We start from the raw sequence: 21,963 nt of genomic DNA, 5'->3' as shown, positions 1-21,963 counted from the left end.
ACACGCCACTTGCTTAGTACTTGAGTGTTAAAGCACATCCCCTAGTGGTCCATGGCCCCATGGCAGGAAATGTGAGGATGACTGGTAGGGGTGGGCCATGTGCAGGATGTGGGCTCCTAAACCTTTGTCTGCTATGTAATTTGGCTATCCTGTTCCTTCTGTACGTCAGTCTGCCCATGACTCACACATCTTTTCTGTGCATTTCAGCTTTGACAGAGGACACTCTGCCACAGACGGTGGAGAGTAGCCGAGGAAATGAGTCCGGCTCAGACTTCGCACACACGCAGACTGACACGGAGGAGGCCAGCGCCGGAGAGGGGGACAGGACCGTCCCTGAGGACTCGCATGTGGAGACACCATCGTCCTCCTCGTCGGACACTCTTGGTGAGCCTGCACTGTTGTCACAGACTGGGAGTGGGCACTCATCACCTTCTGTCGGAAGACAGCACACAGGGCCCACACTTCCACCAACTGCACCATGTACTGTTCGTGGCCGGAGGAGTAGGGGGAGCAGAGTGGCGTTCGGTGCAGGCACCGCTGCCCCTGCCACGGTGAGCCAAAATGCACTGTGTGCTGAGGCAGTTGATCTGCTGTGACAGCTGTGTGTGGGGCAGACCAATATGACGAATGCTTTCCAGGACCATGATAGGAAGTTGGGGCAGGTGGTGGCATTCATGGAAGGGATGCATGGCGATCTTTCAGGTCTACACAGGACAGTGCAGTCATTGGCAAGCAGTGTGTCGTCTGCAATAGTTCAGTCGAATGAACAGGGTGCTACTTCTGTTTCCCCATCTACACCGCTGGATGTCTCAGGGGGTAGTGATTATTGTGAGCAAGACTCAAATAAAGGTTATTGCACTAGAAGCAGCGTCAGACAGCACGTCAGGGCACGCAGGGCACAGACCACATCCCCTAGATCACCTACATCTGTTCACGTAGACGACGTCAGATGCACTGGAGTACACACACAGAATCCACAAGTGTTGTTGGAGGACATGCCTTCAGGAGCTACACAGGCATTCAACACAAAAGGTACTCCCAAGGCATGGGATACTCACATGTCCATGGACTGTTCCTTGGACAAGGCCAGTCAGAAGACTAAGGCACCTAGTAAGAGCAGGGAGACTCCCAAGAGCAGGCCCACAGTAGAGGTAAGGGACACTCCCAAGGACAGTGAGAAGACTAAGGCACCTACTAAGAGCAGGGAGACTCCCAAGAGCAGGCCCACAGCGGTCGATAGGAACACTCCCAAGGACAGTGAGAAGACTAAGGCACCTACTAAGAGCAGGGAGACTCCCAAGAGCAGGCCCACAGCGGTCGATAGGAACACTCCCAAGGACAGTGAGAAGACTAAGGCACCTACTAAGAGCAGGGAGACTCCCAAGAGCAGGCCCACAGCGGTCGATAGGAACACTCCCAAGGACAGTGAGAAGACTAAGGCACCTACTAAGAGCAGGGAGACTCCCAAGAGCAGGCCCACAGCGGTCGATAGGAACACTCCCAAGGACAGTGAGAAGACTAAGGCACCTACTAAGAGCAGGGAGACTCCCAAGAGCAGGCCCACAGCAGAGGTAAGGGACACTCCCAAGGGCATGGACACACACAGAGAGCAGGTGTCTACTGGGGACAGGTGCACCACAGACGACAAGTCTGCTGGCAGGAACAGGGCGGCGAGCAGGGCACAGGCTACATCCAGAGACAACACTCCACCTAAGGATAAGGCACATCCTACGGACAAGGCATCTAGCATGGACAATGGCGCAATCAAGGACAGGCATACTTCACCCCTGGCTGCACTGAGGCTGATGTTTACTACTGAACGCCAAACTAATGTCTCCGCGGCGGAGTCCCCCCATACCTCCACTCCCATCCAGGCCAGTCAGAAGCAGAGGTGGGTGTCCCCTGTTGTTGCATCCCCCATTACACATCATTCCGAGTCCAGGCGGCAGGCACAGAGCAAACGACAAGCAGGCTCCAGCACGTCCCCAGAAACCAGATCCCCGGCAGCAGTTGCTCCACCTATGCTGGGTGGTGATTCTTTGGAGTCCCCGCCACTTGGCAGTCCAGTCCTGTCCAGGGTGCACTCACACCTCCATAAGAAACGCAGACACACACCATTGACACCTGCCAACCCCGATTTGGCTCTAGGTGACCTATCACCAGCTCCCAGGCCCACCCTGCCTCCTGGCCCATACAGCCCTGTGGCTCATCATTTCAGTTGTCCCAGTGGCGCTGGTGCAGTTGACTCTCATGTATCAGATGGTGGCACAGTGTCAGTTGTGCCCTCTCCTGTTGCACGTCCTGGCAGTGTATCTGGGTCTATGGCTCACGTGTCAGTTAGGAGATCTGTGGCTGTGTTGCACACTCCTGTTTCTGGTGCTGGCAGTCTGTCTGGGTCAGTGGCTCACGTGTCAGTGACTACATCTGTGGCTGTGTCTCACACTCCTGTTGCTGGTGCTGCCAGTGTGTCTGGGTCCGTGGCCCATGTGTGTGTGACTCGGGCTGTGACTGTGTCTCACACTCCTGTTGCTGGTGCTGCCAGTGTGTCTGGGTCCGTGGCCCATGTGTGTGTGACTCGGGCTGTGACTGTGTCTCACACTCCTGTTGCTGGTGCTGCCAGTGTGTCCGAGGCAGGTAGTTCACGCAGTCCCCCTGAGTCTGTGATGTGAGGTGCTGTACACTTCACTGAAATGTTACTTCACATGGTGTGTCCATTGGGAACTGCGTGGCACTCTTGTGGTTCCTGTGACGGGTTGGTAGGGACACGTAGTTGTGCAGCCTCTGATGTACCTGCTGTGTACTGCACTATGCCCTGTTGATGCTCTGATACTGCATACTGCCCTCTCGTTACCTGCTATGATGTACCTGCTGTGTACTGCACTATGCCCTGTTGATGCTCTGATACTGCATACTGCCCCTCTCATGTGCTGCCTCTGATGGAGCTGTTCTGTGCAATGGACTGTTGATTCTCTGTGCCCCTCTCATGTGCTGCCTCTGATGGACCTGTTCTGTGCAATGGACTGTTCATGCACTTGGCCCCTCTCACGTGCTGCCTCTGATGGACCTGTTCTGTGCAATGGACTGTTGATTCTCTGTGCCCCTCTCATGTGCTGCCTCTGATGGAGCTGTTCTGTGCAATGGACTGTTGATTCTCTGTACCCCTCTCATGTGCTGCCTCTGATGGACCTGTTCTGTGCAATGGACTGTTCATGCACTTGGCCCCTCTCACGTGCTGCCTCTGATGGACCTGTTCTGTGCAATGGACTGTTGATTCTCTGTGCCCCTCTCATGTGCTGCCTCTGATGGACCTGCTCTGTACTGCACACTGCCCTGTTGATGCTCTGATACTGCATACTGCCCTCTCGTTACCTGCCTCTATTGTACCTGCTCTGTACTGCACACTGCCCTGTTGATGCTCTGATACTGCATACTGCCCTCTCGTTACCTGCCTCTATTGTACCTGCTCTGTACTGCACAATGCCCTGTTGATGCTCTGATACTGCATACTGCCCTCTCGTTACCTGCCTCTATTGTACCTGCTCTGTACTGCGCAATGCCCTGTTGATGCTCTGATACTGCATACTGCCCTCTCGTTACCTGCCTCTATTGTACCTGCTCTGTACTGCACAATGCCCTGTTGATGCTCTGATACTGCATACTGCCCTCTCGTTACCTGCCTCTATTGTACCTGCTCTGTACTGCACAATGCCCTGTTGATGCTCTGATACTGCATACTGCCCTCTCGTTACCTGCCTCTATTGTACCTGCTCTGTACTGCACAATGCCCTGTTGATGCTCTGATACTGCATACTGCCCTCTCGTTACCTGCTATGATGTGCCTGCTCTGGTGCCCACTTTGCCCATGCTCACGCATACACTGTGATTAAACCCCTATTTTGTGAAATAAAGGTGGTCTATCAAATCTTGTGGTTTTTCGTTGTCATTCCTGCTTGCGTACTACAAATGTGTATTCGTATTTGCTTCTCATCAGTGGTTACGGTGACATTACACTCCCCCTCCCTACGTCACGTCCCTTGCTGGTATTCACCTCCAGACAGCCAATGGTTTGTGCCTTACCTGCGTCGTCGTCCATAGTAGGCCATGACTAGGACGTGGTGGATCGCGAAGAGCATCGGGAAAGCGTGTAGCGCAGGGTCCATGGTGGTGGTCAGCTTGCGGTGGGTATCTCGGCTATGTCACCTGTGTTCGCTGTGGGGATTCCGACGTGTTCAGACAGGTTGTTTTTCCGCTGCGGTTTTATGTGTGTTTTCCGCCATCTTGATTGGGGGGACGGTCTTAGTCGTCAGTACGTACGGCGGTGCGTCCGGATGTGTTACGTCCGCCGCGTGGTCGTGTGTAGTTGGCCGGCGGAGCGTGATTTTCCGTCGCGGACGGAAATTTGACAAGTTTTCCTATCCTGATATGGCGGACGGAGTATCCGCGGCAGGCGGACACGGAAAAGGCTTTTTCCACCTACTCACGGGCCGCGGTGGCTCTTCCGTCCGCCATCCTAATCGACCCCATAGTCTGCTGTTTCAAGCTGCAAACCTTGCAGCCTTGTGATAGCCACAGTGCTTAATTTGAATGTCCAAAGCTCTGCTCAGAAACCTGCAGCCGGTGCTTTTAAATGTAAGTGCTCCTCATGCCAAGGCTGAATAGTCTTGAATCAACCACATGGTTCTTCCATCTACTAACAGACACTCCGGCCCCTCTATCTCACTCATGCAGCTTCCTTCTTTCTCCCTTTCAATGGGTTTTCCGCCTTGCTCTTCCTACTTCTTCCCTGTTTGTGTTTTTTTCCTCTGTTGCTCGCGATTGATGTGTGATGAGGAAAAATAGGTGCCAATCCACAGGCAACCACCAGCTCAAATTAAGCCTGGGTGCCTCCAGCCCAGAACAACGTCACCAAGCTTTAGCTAACAAAATTTGCATGGGTAAAAAAAGATGGGATTGTGCAGTAACTTTCCACAATTTAATCCAGATTTAGGCTTTTACGTAAAGGTAAATATACGTTTACATGAGTGAATATTTACTTAAACGGTGTTACTTTCCACATTTTTGCTACTCAGCTTTTCTTAGTGAAGATTTATATTTAGGTGTGGACTAACATGTCTCCATTCACCGCAATGACTGGGTGAAGCCTCCTACAATGGTGTTAACGACTTTAAAGTGAACTACAAGCAATGTTATCACCACATTTTATATTATTTTGCCTAGTTGGTGGACATGTATAATATAAATGTAAATTAATTTTAAATATTTTATATTGATTGGAAAATAATAAAATACACGTTCTTAGTAAATTAGCTCCTCAGATTTCATGTGCATTATAAGGTAAATAAATTAAATACATGAATTACATTTATAAATATTAATTTTTGAACAATATATTTTTAAAAACACACCTTCATTAACATTTTTAGATAACGGAGAACTAGGCTAAAAGTTACATATGTCATTAATTGTAAAACATGTGTTAAATGTTTTAAAAAGGTTCATGTATTTTCGAAAGTTATATTTATTATACAATTATAACTAATTTTCTATACTACTGATACATATTTTATACTTTTTTATGTGAGTGTGTTATGTGTTGCTTGACTTACTTCAAAGCTTGATAGAGTAGGATTACAACTGCTTTGACACTTTTAGGGCTGTAGTACAGTTAGAAGTGTATTTTGTAAACTGTAAGCATCTTACTCTTTTGTGGTTGTGTATTTTGTATTAGCATGTCCCTCCCAAACCCCTTCTTAAATGTCTCTAAGCCCCTTTCATTCAGGAGTAAGTCCCCCTTTTCCTCCCACATTTCCTCCCAAAATATTTTCATACAAGTGTGGAGACCTCTGCCACCGTGGCAGCAGTGACGTAACACAGGCCGTCGCAGCCCTCCGGTGCGGGGGGGGGGGGGGCCTCCAAGTACCAGAGGGCCCCATCAGCACCCTACGCTGCCCGGAGGGGCCCCTTCACGCATCCTGCAAGGAGCCCCCCTCGAGTTTTGTTACGCCAGTGCATGGCACACATTTCTGGACAGAAAAGATTGGAGCGGTGGTTGCTGAGATCTGAGGTGCATTGCAATTTGCACTAAGTAAGCAGTAACACTGTTGTACTGCTTTACAGCCTCCTAAATAAGTTTGTGATTTGGGCCTTTAAAGAACTTAATAAAGAAAATAATATTGAATTAATGTGAACTAATATGCTGGGGTCAATTGGTTTAATCCTTGATTAAAAACGTTATTTGTATAAATCTAAATAAAAGCTTAAAATGCGCAGAAAATTGAAATAAGAACCTATCAAAATAAATTGACAATTGATTTTAATAATATCATGTATCTTCATAGCCACCTGCATCATAAAAGATGAAACTATTATTGCTTTTGACAATCGCGTTATGCTTTTTGTTGGGGTTTTGTTAGTGTTTCTCGACTGTACATGTATTAAGGTTTCAGGGAGCTAGAGAATTTCTCCTGCCGCTAAAGATCCACGTGCAAACCCCACATTAAAAAACGTGCTGCAAAAGAAAAGACTTGCAAAGAGATGAAGGTAAGTGACACTTTTAAACATATGTTGTCCGAAGAAGGGACTCATGTCCAGGGGCTTCTGCTTCTGCTGTATGGTCTGATTTTCAATTCATAGATTTCTAAGCCATCTGGCTGAGCTTCTTCTTTTAAAGCATATCATAATATTTTCTGCATATGTCTTCCACTGCATGACCTTATAGAATGACCTCATGGCAGATGGGCAACATTGCAATCCTAATATAAAACCATCTTTTGTTCTTTAGTTTTACAATGACCCTTTCTGGTCAGAGGGAGATTATGATGACATCTGTGTACGAAAAACATAAGAATGACAAAAAAGAAATGGGTGAAAAGTCTATGCCTTTTCCTTTGCTCTGCTTTCACTACCGTGCACTTTACGAGACTTCCTTTTGCACTCATTTTTCATTTCTTTAGTAAATGTCAAAATTACTTGTTTTCCATGCATAGTTAATTAAAACCATTAAATGACATAAACTGCACTTTAAAAGAAATAATTATAAAAACCTACATAGATGAACGGACCACCAAAACATATATACACATATAAAATTAGCTAAAACATACAATATTATCAATAAAACAGTGGTTTTTGGGTTACAGTGCACATCAGCCCGTCAATAGCCTCTTAGAATGAAACGTGAATATAATGCAGTGCAAAAGTGTCAGCATTAGATAACTTATACCAAGTCTTTGCTCATTCCTCTAGTGCTAAAACGTTATCTAACCACTAAGAGGCGAGAACAAATTTAACTACAACCTAAATACTAGCATCATTAAAACCTTGTGGCAGCGAATCCTATGTTCCTGTACACAATTGTCAGTCGATAGACACTTAGGCTGAAAGGTGCGTAAAGTACAGTACAAAAAATACTAGCGCAGAATGACTTATAGGCTCATACCAAATCTTTTTTGGCGTTTCAAGTGCAAAGACAGGATGTGAGAACGTATCACAAGACATTACAATACAAAACCAAAAAATGTGTGGGACATGCTGTACAACCATGCTACAAGTAAAGTGCAGCACCATGTGTTGTTTATGTTTTTTGCCGATCTGTTATGCATATTGTTCAACTTGGCCAGAGAATAAATAATTATAGGTTGTTAGAACATTGGAATGTTGAGTACTCCATTGAAGGCAATGGAGTGCTCTGGGCTTCTAATTGCTGGTAGAATCCTGAAATGGCAAAACATTCCAATGTTTAGTTTGCTTTTCACAGCAGTTGCTGTGAACAAAGGTCTCATGGAGCCCGAGGGGATTTCAATCCCCTCGGGCTCTGTAAGGCCTTTGTTTTTATTTGTTAGAACATTCTGCCCTCTAGTGACGGAATGTTCTAATAGCCTTATAGCCCACCGTAGCTGGGCTATACCGGCCATTAAAGGCCTGCTCCCTTTTTAAAGGCCCTCACCTTCGTCTCAGGCCTTTAACGCTACAGCAGGCCTTAATGGCCGGTATAGCCCTCTACGGCCGGTTATAAGGCTAAATTAAAAATAAAATAAGATGTACAATGTCAATTGTAAGTCATAGATAGGTTCTTAGGTCAAATGTTGAGATGAGGTACATGATGAGGTACAAGGCCACTGCTTTGCATCCCATGTTCAGCTTAGTTGTGTGCGCTCAATCTGTTTGACAAAGAAGTTTGAGAATTTACCAAATGCTGTTTTGAGGGCCATGTTGGTGGGATTCATACATTCAAAGACAGTGTGCCTCCATGTGCGAACGCCCTCCCTTTTAAGCGGTTTTCTCAAAGGACGTCTTTGTTTCTGCAGAAGTTTCAGACAGATGCTTGTATATGTATTAAGGTTTCCTTGGCCTTGCCGCACAGCATTCTTTAGTAAACGAGCTCATGATCTGGGATGAATGTAGATAGATCTATTTTTGTGCTTATCCTACACTTAAACCTTTGCTGGCTTGACATCAATGCATGGCAAATTTTTCACACTCAGTAAATATTAAAATCCGAGGCTGCTGCGGCTATGGTTTACTGACAAGAAAGTAGATGTGTAGATGTGTACCAAATGGCTAAATAGTATTTTTAATATTTGGCCGGATAAAGATTATTTGATCAAATATTTGGCAGAAGATGGAACTGACTTGATTTTTATGAGCCTGAAGCTCCAAACGTTGATAAACACGTCATAAAAGCAATAAAAACGCTTTCATAAATTTTTTATGCCATATTTTTCATTCATCTTCCTTTTAGCAGCACAAACTGATACCCATATATCAGCTAAAAAATAAGCCTTGCATGTGAAAACGCAAATCTCCGTAGGAAAGCACGTCATCATAAACTAGCATACCGCAGATCGGCTCAGTTCGCGGACTTCTGTTCCAATACCCAGTTTAAGCTGACGAGAAACAGAGGAGCCTGGCTGCAGTGCACACGAAGAGCCACAATTTGGTTATCTAAAAAAAAAAGAGCTTAAAAAAGGTATTTTCGGCCCTATTAAAATATCAGTTCATCCGTAAATGTAAGACTAAGATGAATTTATCTTTTTATGCTTACAATACACACGATTATAGAGACACGTAGGGCTTTTGGTCAGTCCTCTGTATCCATTGGTCTGTTCAGCTGTCATTCACATTTTACTTCCGACCACCACAGTATACAGCATAGGCTGATGGTCAGCCCACTTCAGCCATAAGCTCTGTTGCTTTCCAAGTGACTGCGTCTCTCCTGCATCTTCCTAAACAAGCATTGGCATAGCCAATAGGTTTCGCATTTGGGACCTTATAAGTATTTAGTTATGCAGCATAATATCCTTGGTGCAACAACATAAACTGTTGCATGGCTAAACACTTATAAGGTCCCAAAGGCGAGACCTATTGGTTATGCCAATGCTTGTTACTGTGTGCATTTAGTACATGTCAATATGCTACTCCACTTTTTCACTTATCTTTCTGACCTGATTCCCCTCTGCTCTCGGATATTATTTTACACTTTCCTGCTAAATCAGGCTAATAATTATGCTGAAAAAAAACTCCTGTCAAAATCATCAATTGATTTTGTTTTTGTTTTTTCGACAGGCAACATTTCCTTTTCTCCATCTTCACTAAGCAACATTTTCTGACTGATGATTTCTTTAAAAAAAAAATACAAGTGGAGATGTACCCTTCTAAACTCCCATTTATCCCTCATTAGAAGGATGCTGATGCTTTATAAATGTGTAATTTTCGGGAGCTGTAATGTTAATACCATTACATCTCCTGGTAATTAACACAATTTAACAGCTGGAGTAAACTAAAAGTGGCAGTGGTGTAACGCAAAGTGATGCCCTCTTGCAGAATGTGATGAGTGTCCCATGTGTCTCCCATGTCTCACAGATATTCATGGGCCTTGGGCTGAATGTTAACACATGAAGGATAGGGGCCCCCCAGAAAGATTGGGGCCCCCTCTGCTGCAGGGACCTGTGAAAATGCCTCTGAATAGCAGAAACCATGTTAACGCCAGTTACTCCACAGTGTTAGTAGACATGCATGCGGTAATAATGTTTGGCAGTAATGCTATGAACTTCACTGCCTTAATGCCAAATTTTCTGTTCCAGTGGTCAGTGAGGCCAAGCCTGTCAAGAAGTTAAAGCATATATTAATATTGGGTTGTGGGACGGGAAGCGTTAGGTAGGGCATTTAAGCTGACTAAAATTTGCATCAACAAAACTACTCACTTTGTTTTAGAAGGATTCATAAAAAGTTTAGTAGAAATTAGTATTTCATGCCAAAAAAAAACCGAATTCTATTAGGCTCACAAAATAATATGCGGATTCCATTGCTTTCTGAAGACAGCTTTTAATTTGTCTTGGTACATGTGGACAAATCAATGAGTTAAACCGGGACAGAGCGACAGATAAAATGACAGGTGAGGGAGAGACAGTACCACGGAACGGAAGAGCCGCAATGAAGGAAGGAGGGAAGGGGGGGCGGGAAAAGAGGTGTTGGAGAGACTTCAGGGTCATAGAGAAAGGGGGCAGCAAAGGAGCAGGGTGGGCTGCCACTTCAGAGGCTGACAGACAGAAGGATAGAAAGAGTAAGACTGCACATGGGGCGAAAGGGGGTGCGCATGGGAGGGTGGAGGAGACTGTGGGGAGGGGGTAGAGGGAGGAAGAGGGAGTGAGAGTGACTGCAGGGTTGGAATGGGTGGAAGTGCAAGGTTGGTGACAGAGAAAGATATGGAAAGACTGCAGGGCAGTGAAGAAAGGATGTCAAAGAGTGACCAGAAGAGACAATGCATGGGGGCAGGTAACAAGAGGAGAATATAAAGAGTGGAAGGCAGATGTGGTCTTCTGAAGAGTAGATCGGGCGTGAGAGATAGAGGGGAAGGGAGAGATTGCAGGCAACAGACGAAAAAGCAAAGGTATGTGAGGGAAGCACGATTCTGGGAGGGAGAGGGCGAGGGGTAAAGTGGGCCATGCGATAACGTACATGGAAGGTGAAGATTGCCAGAAATGGAATGACAGCCATGAGGGTTGAAAGGCAGGCAAAGGGGTTGAAGGGGGGTGGGGTGACTGAAATGGGTAGGAGGAGAGAGGGGTAGGAGGTGAGAGAAGGGTGAGACGGAGACGGATGGTGAGAGAGGAGTTACATGGTAGAATGGAAGGGGGTTTCAGGTAGAAAGGAATCCGGAACTAGTGAAAGCTCAGGCAAGGGTTAATAGTGAGTCGGGAACTAGTGAAAGTTCACGCAAGGGGTCCTAGTGAGACCGGGACTAATGAAAGCTCAAGCAAGTGGTAATAGATAGTGAGTCTGGAACTAGTGAAAGCTCAGGCATGAGTTAATAATGAGTCAGGAACTAGTGAAAGCTCACGCGAGGGGCCCTAGTGAGCCCGGGACTAATGAAAGCTCAAGCAAGGGGTAATAGATAGTGAGTCTGGAACTAGTGAAAGCTCAGGCAAGGGTTAATAATGAGTATGGAACTAGTGAAAGCTCACGCGAGGGGTCATTTTTTGTGTCCGGAACTACTGAAAGCTCACGGGGGTCATAATTAGTCCGGAAGTAGTGAAAGCTCGCGCGAAGGGACATTTGTATGTCTGGAACAACTGAAAGCTCACGGGGTTCATTACTAGTCTGGAAGTAGTGAAAGCTCACACAAGGGGTCATAGTGAGTCTGGAACTAGTAGCGAGGGTAAACCCGAAGGGCTATAGTGTGTCGAGCACGCAAGTAAAAGTAAAAAAAAAAATAAGGCACGTGGCTGTGAGACGCGTTCTGTGTTTGGGGAGGGGGAGGAGCATTGAAGCCCGCGCTTGGGAGAGCAAGCGAGAGAAAAACCAGATGGCGCCTGATCGCGCACTGTAAGGGTGCCAGCGAGCGATGCGGGGAAAGCCAGATGGCGCCTCTGCTCGTAACTGTGCGCGTGACCTCACGCTCTAGGCCGCACAAAAAGCTGTGGTTGGCTTTTTAAAGCCTACTCACTAAATGTCTCGCCAGTGTAGCGCATGCGCTGGCTCAGGCGAGACCTAAAAAAGTGCACCACAGAAAGGACTGGTGGGCCAATACTTTACTTTGTCATTGCTTTTTTATTTCCATTCTTCATCCTTTTAATTTTTTTGTAGTCATTCTTATATGCTTAAACTACGTCTTCCAGAGTAACTCAAATGGAACCCCAAAACAACTATGGCCGGGCAATAAAACCCGAACCGGGGCCCGGGACAAGAGAAGCTCACAGGTAGCCCCCAGCAGGGGACAAGTATATAAATCTTGAGAGCGATGCGTAGCCACAAGGCCCTAGGACCCCCGTCTCCTGTTGCCCGCTATCAACCAAGGCTGCAGTCCCTACCCGCTAATAGCGTGACAGTAAATGCTTCACGAATGAATACACTGTCGCGTGCACAAAGAGGGAGGCACAATACAATTTAAAGAAACAGATTGTAATATGGCCACGCCACCTACGCTGTTGCACATGACCGGGACACCCTGCTTAATTCACCCCGCAGCGGCCTAGGCTTCAATACACACCTAAAGGCCACACACATATGGGACTCTAATACCCAATAGCCTATGCAGGGATGAAATTATGGCAAAAAGGAACACAAAAGGCAAATAAGCAGCAGTTGTAGCCCCTAATATACCGGATATTCGAGCAACTCACAGACCCGAAACCCAGTGTCCCCACAATTCCATCTCGCCACACCGGGAGCACATTCCCGGCCGTACATTCCGCAAGGGGAAGACAAGAGTGGCGTGGTGCGGAATCACCTCCACGCGAGGCCCCATACTCCGTGAAAGCCGCGGCACACTGCAAACGGAGCTCACGGGCACACTAGAAAGCGGGACGGCCACTACTGCAAACGGAGCTCATGGGCACACCGGGAAAAGGGGGCCATACACGACGGGATGGTGACGCTAACAATTCGGACGGGACAAACAGGACATATCGGACGGGACAAACAGCTCACAGAACACAGGGAAACACAGAAAGCAAACACAAAAAAAGAGAGAATGAAAGCAAAAAAAACAATATGGCTTACCTGCCTGTCCTTACATCATGGAGAAAGCAAGACGATCCTCATGGGAAGACAAAACAAATAATGGCGGACACAACGTTCCAAATTTTTCGGATTGGGGGCATGTTCGGTGTTCTCAGAATGGGCGTGGCCTAAAAGTGGAAAGAAGAACACCGAACACACCTCCAAATCCGAAAAGGACGGAGCCTATTCGGAGGGACTGCTCTCTCCTCCAATGGCTGGCCTCCGTTTAGGAAGCCAGCCAATGGGAGAGAGGCAAAAACAGAGGCGGGACAAATAGTCTACACTAAGAAAAATTAAATCTCTGTACTTCCGGTTCTGCCTTTGGCAGACCAGATATTACCTCAACCTAAAAAGTTCATATGCCTGTCATACGTAGACTGTCTGTTAAAAAAACACACACATGCACGCACGAACCCATGCACGCACACACTTCTAATAAAATGATTTGTAATGTTACTTTTCTATTTTAGCATTTATATGGCAAGAATATGGCAGCTGTGTTTAGGCTGCAACAGGTTTTCATTTTTTATTCTTCTTTTGTGGCATATGCATGCAATCAAAGAATTTAAAATAGAATAACCCTAGCTTGCCAATGCCAGAACTTAAGGCTTTTCCAATCCTTGCTTTAATTGCAGCCCCTGTACCTACAAGGGAATGGGGCTGCACTTCTGGCCTGTGAGAGCAGATGGGGAGGATACTGCCCCCCACCCCCACCTTACAGTATTCCATCCATGCATTTCCAGGCTTTTTTAGGGGTTCACATAAATGCAAACTCCTCATTAATATAGATGAAGCATGGGTTTTACGAACCGTACCTAATGATGTTTACAAGTTGGGATGGATGAGCATATCCGACGCGGCACAAACATATTCTTAAGTCTCAAATCAGTGGCTGATCAAAAAAAATGCACTTCCATGTGATCCAAGAATAGAGCATCAACCTCGAGTTCCTGGATAGAAAACACTTTTTTCAATTAATGAAAAAGAAGGATTTTAAAGTTCAGTAGGCTGAATGATGGGAAGACAAAACTGCACTTAGTTATCTGTTTCCACACTCATGACCATATAGTACTGAAAAAGAGAATGTTTGATCTGGGAGTAACAGTAGATTCTCTTGGGGTTAGTCTCTGACTCCTACCCAGATAATATGACCTTTTTGGTGGTGTTTGAGCCAATGGAAAACATATTTAATGCATTAGATAGAAGCATTGCTATCATGGAAATAAATTGGGGAACTCTAGGAAAGAAGCTCCAGTGGTTAGAACATATATTAAAGAAGGCTCAAACAGCAATGGCTGCTGTCTCTGGTTTCCACTGCTTGCTGTTACCCTTACCATCCAGCAGAGAATAGGAGGCTATTTAAGGGCTATGGGTGGGACAGGCGATTAACTGTATCATGTCCTCATGTGTCCGGGGTCAATGCCACCACACCAGCAGCTCCACTTGTTCTATTTTACATTAGGTCGGCAGTTGTCAGCCAGGGGACCGGAGGCCGCGGTAAGCACTTACCTGGGAAACAGATGGGCCACCTGCCATGGTCTAATGGATGTGGTCAAAACTTTCTTCCTATGCAAGTGGTAGACAGAAGGAGGATCTGCCACTAGAAGTCTGATTTAGAGATTAGCGGATGTGTTACCCGGTCATAAATGGGACAGAAATCTGAGCCGCCATATAACAAGTGCCATTTTTTTTCTTAGATCTGTTTTCAGGCTTCTGGATCTTTGGGTTCTCATTACATAAAATGTTGTGTAAAAAGCCTTGGCCTACTTTGCTATACACAGTCCAACAAACCAAAAGGCCCCAATGATTTCCAGCTCCAGCTGTAGCCTAGATGAGGCTCTAGAAGCAGTAAATAACAAAGAATCTGGTACTCAAACATAAAAAACTAGTACAGAGGAAGTATTAGTACCTTTGCTGGGGATGTAAGGTTTTGTAAAGAAAAAAAACGATTGAAAGTACCACAGCTATACATCACAGGCGAGTTATGGTGGTCATGTATCTTAATCTCTTTTGAACAGCTAGATAACACAAAATGTTTCAACTTAACACACATTGAACTGTTTGAGTCTAATATTTTATATTTACGTTGTAGAGAGTACTGGGTAGTGCAGGACCATGGGAAAAGTGGTGAAATGGGAGAGCAAAAATGATGAGGCCCTCTACAGAGTTAAGACAACAGCCACATTTGAGGATTACATAAATAGGATATATAAATAGGATATAAAAAATAAAACTATGTTGTGCTTCACAGTAATTTCATGAAGAAGATAGATACGAGTGAAGTGATTGTTAGCTTGCAAAGTGCAAACAGCTGGCCCAGGGGAATTCCAGTGCAAAAAGTTGCTAAAGATATTAGAGCCTCAGGGAATGCCTATTCCAGATGAAAGAGCTATGTTATTGTTTTTTTTTAAACACCATAACAGATGGAGCCATAGGCATCAAATTCCATCTTTCATCAGCCAGGAAGGAAAATGCATGCCTCCCATTTTGATCCGTCAAATCCTAGGTATAGTAAAGAGCAAAATACAAATGAATCTTAATGTTGTCTTTGGGCTGTACAGCTATAACAGCCTTTGGAGATAAATAGGCTCAACCTGCTTCACAGCCTTATCCAGAAGGACTAGGGTCTTCAATAGCACCCACTTATGAACAGGGCCGGACTGACCGTAGCGGCCACTGGGCGTTTCCCCGGTCGGCCGCCAGGGTGGGGGGTGTTTTTGGACCCCAGGAGGGCTGTTTTTGTTACCGGGGCCTGTTTTGTAGTAATATCGCCCCCCTGGAACAAAAGCAGCTGAGGTCTTTTTCATTCGCACCCCCCATGCACGCGCGCCGGTCCAACTCAATTGCCAGGGCCGGTTTGCGTGCCCAGTTCAATCCTGCTTATGAATGGGGAGCCAGTTCAATTCCCTCAGATTGTTTCAAACTGGTGCATGTCTCAGAAGTTTTAATACAAAAGGGGTTGCTGTATTCTGGACTATCTACAGATGCTTAATTGAGTACTCTGCAGAATTGGTAAAACCCACTATTTTAAGAATCCAGCCTACCTTTACTAGTTGCGATATGCAACTATACCTTAGATCTGTACCACATTAAAAGCCGTTATAGTTTAACTTGTTTTAGAATGGACATCTATCACCGCATAGTCACTTTCCCCCGAACCAAATGATTGATCCTCTAATCTGTCCAAATGTCCTTGTGACAAAGTCTCTACACAGACTACAATGCATGTCGTATTCTTCTGTAAATTCTATAAAAAGTGTGGGAAATACTATATATGAATCCTTTTAAAACACCTAGATTTCACTCATTGTCTTTTCTGCTAGGAAGAACATACTGTTAGAGGAAACAGTTAACTTAGACGGACAGGGTAATAGTGCCTAGAAGAATCATGCGAGAAATTGATGTGCATCACTTGTATATTGAACATATTTATATTTATCACTGCCGTTTTATATATAACTTTACCAATAAGATTTATAGTAAACAAATAGATACAGGATTGCATGGAAGACCCAGATTTGAGGTATTTACCTTCCCAAAGTTTCCATTATGTTTAAACTGTTAGAATCTTAAGCGGACAAAATATATTATAAGGTATAGATGAATTAGTGAATTGACTGAGTCGTTTTTAAAACTGAATCATGATCATTAGTCCTTGGTATCTTGTATAACTATATCTGTGAATTGCTGTGGTAATGAAATGGGATTGTTCTATGCATTATATATGTAATTTTTATGTTGAGTGTGCTTTTGTGGTCAAATATTGTTTGACCGAATAAACATAAAGGAAAAAAAAATATCAGGTAAATCCAAATAGAGGGAGTTACCATACTCCAATCTTGAAGTAATTACTGCTTCAACAATGTTTTTCTGACTTGATACAGATAGAAAATATAGAACTTTTCTAAGTGTCTTTAGAAGTGTGTAACGGGCAGTCGAAACAGACAAGATCTGAGTGGTAAATGAGAAGTCCTTATCAAAAAGAATCTCCAAATGTCTGGATTTTGGGGTAGAAAATAATGTTCAAGTGTCTGGTTTTTGGTGTATGTATGGGTAACTGCCCCAGCTCTGAGTCCCACTAGGAGTGAGTCCAGATGGGGTCAGGGCACCAAAAATAAAATCTCAACCATAGAGGGATTGAGTTTAAGGCATTTGGCTACTGCCAATAAACAGATCTTGAGTGTGCGAAAATTGTTCTGAGATGGAAACTGTGGACTGTGTATCATCAGCATAGGAGATGATTGAGAAGACACGTTTCTGCACAATTTAAGCCACAGGTGCCAGGTACACATTAAAAAGTGTTGGGTTTAACAAGGAGCCTTGAGGGATTGCTTATTTTATAGTGTAATTTTCAGAATTATATGAACTTAACACAGTTCATTGGGGCTGATTAGATAAAAACAAATTGAGCCACTTTAAGGCCTGGTCACAGATGCCTTTGCTTACAAGACACTTCAGCAGGATAGCATGTGACACAGTGTTGAAAGCCACACAGAGACCTAATAACACCAGGACGGCTAGACCCCGGTTGTCCAAGTTGGAACAAATATGTTCAGTTACTGCTAGAAGTGTGGTTTCAGTACCATACTGCTGCTTGAAACCCTGTTGGGAGTCATAAAGCATCAGGTGTTCGTCTAAATATTTTGTGATTTTCTGTTTTAACAGCCCTTTCCAAAATCTTAGTCGGGAGTTGTAGCAGAGAAACAGGCCCAAAACGTTCTTCAACAAGAACCTTATCTTTATGTTTTTACTAGGAACCAACTATGACTCTAGAGATATAAATAATTTTCAAAGCTGGGGACAGATTGTATCTTAGCCTAACTTAAAAAGGTTTGGGTAGCATCAACATTTATATAAATTTCAGCAGATGTTGCCAGTAAAAGACAAAGCTCATGTGCATGCCTGAAGGATCTGTGATAGTTTCTGAGAGCTTGTTCACAAGGAACCTCATCTTAGGGTCATAGACAGCTCTTCACTTTCTTTGCATTTGCATTTTCCTGACCTAGAGCCTCAAAGCCCCAGGGACCAAAGTGAGAGCTCCTTGTTGGTTTCCGAGACCCATTAGGGGCAATAGTGTCTAAGGAAGAGGCAATACAGAGACTAAATAACAAAAAGCATCAACCTATTTTTTACATGTCCAACCTACCACAGACTCCAAATTTTTTTTGTCTCCCTAGACCTGGTTTCTGGCTTTCTAGGGGGTGCTCTCACTTGAGGAAAGATCAGTTGCCAGGGAAGGACAAAGTAATCGGTATGTTGCATAGATATGGGCTCTCTGACAGTCTGACCGAGAGAGCCTCTCAGTTGGAGATTATTAAGTCCAGCATGTGATGGGATATCTATTAGTCAGGATTACATTCAAACCAGATGCAGCCTTTGAGAAAATCCCCACATAAGGAGCCTTCAAGTTGCCACAATAAATATTGAAATCTCCCAACAGGGTAAAGTTTGAGAACTTAAGGATACAACGGAGAAAGCCACCCTGTAATAATATTAAGAAAGTTCCTTTATGCGCCAGAGGGGGCAATAGACCAAAGCCCCAGAGAGGGCAAAGGTAGGACAAATCTGAAGTGTAAAAAATGAAGCCTTCAGCTTCTCCCATATTTTCTCCGTTAATTATATTCCATGTATTGGTTTTGAAAGATGGCTGTCAGACTGCCCCTCCTATGCAGGGGATGATGCTTGTATACTGTAGAGTAGCCTGGGTGAATCTCTAGCAAAATGTTAGGAGCGGAGGAGCCAGTTAACCACACCTAAGTCAAAGGCAGAAAGTCTGGGTTGTAGGCCAAAATAAAATCATAAACATGCAGTCTGTGCTTCATCAATTTGACTTTTTACTGCTGAATATAGTCTAATAATAGGTAGTCACATCACATTTTCCTACAGAGGTGACAACTGGCAGGACCTTCTACCAAAAAGTGCTGATTGTCCGCTAAGTCACAACACCTGCCAGAGAGAGACATAAGATCCTGAGAAGTATATTCAATACAACAGCAGGATTCTGCTTGTGGAGGGCCAGGGATCCTGTTGCTGGGCATGGTCCAAGCACTGAAGGTTGCAGCAGGGCTTGCCTTTGGCCCACCTTTGGCATGCCATCGGTGTGCCCACTGTGTATGTCCACTGCACATAAATGCAGCACCCGCTCTTAAATACCTGCTGAGGTGACTGCACGTAGACTGTCTCAGCAGCAACTAGCGCACTGTTGTGTATATACACACACACACACACACACACACACATACCCACTCAAGATGGTGCCCATCTCTAAATGTATAGGTCTTGTTAAGGCAAGTGCCTGGTCGATTATCTAACCAAGCAGCTAAATAAAGCTAAAATAGAGGAAAACATCTCCCAGTAGTTAAAACGAAGCTCCTATCCAACCACTCCTAAATGAGCAGCTAATCCCCTCGGTGTGACAAAAAGGTGTGGGTGCTACCATCAGCATTAAAAACTCCATCCTGGAAGCAGTTAAATATACTCTTCAAATTAAATAAAAAATGTATAAACTTCATTCTGAAAACAGGCACTCAAATATAATTCTCCAATGTCTCACGTGTCTTGTGGAGGGCACACCACACCCACTCTTAAATCCCTGCCAAGGTGGCAGCACATGACCTAGTAGCAAGTACAGTATGCAGTTCACATACATGCACCCCATTCAAGGTGGCGCCCACCTCTAAAGGTATATCTCCATCTAAAGCAGCTGACTCTGAAAATATGCCCAACCGTTTGGGTGACCAAACAACTAAAAACAGATACATCTAAACATAGACCATCTTAGAAAATATTTGTATGTTACCTTCTGTAAAAAAGATATTGTTAAAAAAGTGTTATTGCAATAACATACCTCTCAAATGCAAAAAATACAGATGTTTAAACAGAAATTCAACAATGAGCACACAATACATATTGTTTTAAAATACAAACAATAACTAACAACTAAAGTAAAAATTAAATACACTAACGAAACAAAAGTATAGGAAAAGTGAGTTTTTGTGAATCATCTCCTTATTGTTTTTGCTTTTATTGAACTCTATTTTCTGGCACATTTCGCCTCTGGCCATGGGAGAAACCTAAACATCTCTCAGTGCATGTCCTCTAACTCTAGGAAAATCTGAAGGTTGGCTAATCCCAACTGTCCCATCTGACTTTGAAGTAAGGCCATAGTAATATGATGCAGAAAAATTAAATCTCACATGTGGGCCACAATGTAGATTTGCATCACATGTATGAGTGACTTCAACAATATGAACTTCAGGCTTGACATTGCAACCTTCATTGGCTACATACACAAACTGCAGCCGCACATGTCAAAGTGAACTTGTGTTGTCATGCAGAAAAGCCTACCTTAAATATTAGCCTATTGGCTCCACTGACAGAACCCTGAGACTAACGGCCCCAGGGATATTGGGCTATTGGTCAAAGTACATCACAGAGTCCACCCTATTAAGAGTGAATGCTCTGACATACTTTCTTTCCTGTTCAGGACCTTTAGGAAAAGTCTGGTGGTCCCGAACAGAAAATATTGAAAAATGACACCCTACAACTTGGGAGAAAAGACCCATGGTGTCAGGGACATTAGGTTTTCTTTTTTTTTTTTTTTTTAGAAACAGAAGTCCCCTTTGGAGTTTACTTTTGAAAAACAAGAAAGTTTGCTGAGTGGCTGCATGAAACGCAGCAACTGATTAGCAAACTGACAGTGTCATCAGAGGACCCGCCATTGAGGCTGATCCTCTGAAGGCGCAGACACTTTGGCCAGGCAGATGGAGATCTCGAAATAAAAGGGATGGAAGTTCACCAGGGAAGCGGAGGAAGGCCCGCCAAGCACTAAGTAACCTCCTTAGTCTATAAGACCTGCTGACACTTAAGGAGATCTTCGAACATTTTGAAAAAGACTGACACGTTAGCCACTCTCTATTGATTAGTGAGAGTATATAAGTGATGCTGCTCTCCTTGCTTAGACAGTATCCCTTAAGAATTATTTATTTATGTGGGATTGCATTTGATACAATGTGACTTTTTTGGCTCTTATAAAGAAGATCAGCACATCACAAATGGCATTGTGAATTCAACTTCCGAAAGGCAAGCAATGTCAGCCTAAAAGACAATAAGCCATGATCATGACATCAGAAGTAGGCAGGGATTTTTTACAAACCTGGGGGCATATTACCAACAACTAACTTGTTTAGAGACAAAAATTATCGCCGCACATCGGCGATTTTTATGGCAGATAAACCTTGCTATTAGCAAGGTTTATCGCAAATGCGATAAAAAACGGCCGCAATGCATGAATATCGCTGAAAAGTCAGCGATATTCATGCATTACCGAGCTAATGCTCTTAGCCATGTTATCCACCTCCCATTGGATAACATGGCCAAGAACTGCTCAGGGCAAGTGTTTGCTTTTGGAGATGTTCGCGCTTAGCGCGAATATCTCCAAAAGTTGGTAATAGGAGATAGCGATGTTAGGGACTGTTTCCAGTCGCTAACATCTTGGCACGCCCACTTTGCATGTCATTAGTGATAAATATCACTGACATGCAAAGCGGGGCCCAAGATGGTCGCTATCTCCTATTAGCTGTCACTAACTGGTGTTAGCGACAGCTTGGTAATAGGGAGATAATTTTATCTCCGCTTTCTTGGCTTTTAAAGCCAAAAAAGCGGAGATAAACCCCTTTGATAATATGCCCCCTTGTCTAAAAAAACCTCACAGGAAGCCCCAGAATTCCATAAAGTGTACCATGATAGGGAGATAACAGACACTCAAGGGAGGAGTCTAAAGAGGAATGGGGCAAGCTAGAATCTGTCTGCATGCAAGACGCTATCAATAGCACAGTTTTGCAGGGGCGCGAATAGCAGAATCTTCCTATCTGTGCCCTGTCTAATGCCTAGAAATGTACTGTGTGTCAGGAAAATTCTCCTCCCTCTATCTATCTTTTTTGATACCCTTGTGCCTCCTTCACA

The 21,963-nt window shown here is 44.4% G+C and overlaps 1 protein-coding gene across 1 annotated transcript in view; it reads right to left on the bottom strand.

Annotated features, from left to right (window-relative positions):
- The window catches only part of CREB5 (cAMP responsive element binding protein 5), a 1,158,307-nt gene that overhangs the window by 643,448 nt on the left and 492,896 nt on the right, over positions 1-21,963 (bottom strand). The gene's annotated exons all lie outside the window — the stretch shown is intronic.

Source organism: Lissotriton vulgaris, chromosome 10, assembly GCF_964263255.1.
Source record: "Lissotriton vulgaris chromosome 10, aLisVul1.2, whole genome shotgun sequence".
NCBI classification, from domain to species: domain Eukaryota; kingdom Metazoa; phylum Chordata; class Amphibia; order Caudata; family Salamandridae; genus Lissotriton; species Lissotriton vulgaris.
This window is presented reverse-complemented; position numbering and strand designations above follow the sequence as displayed.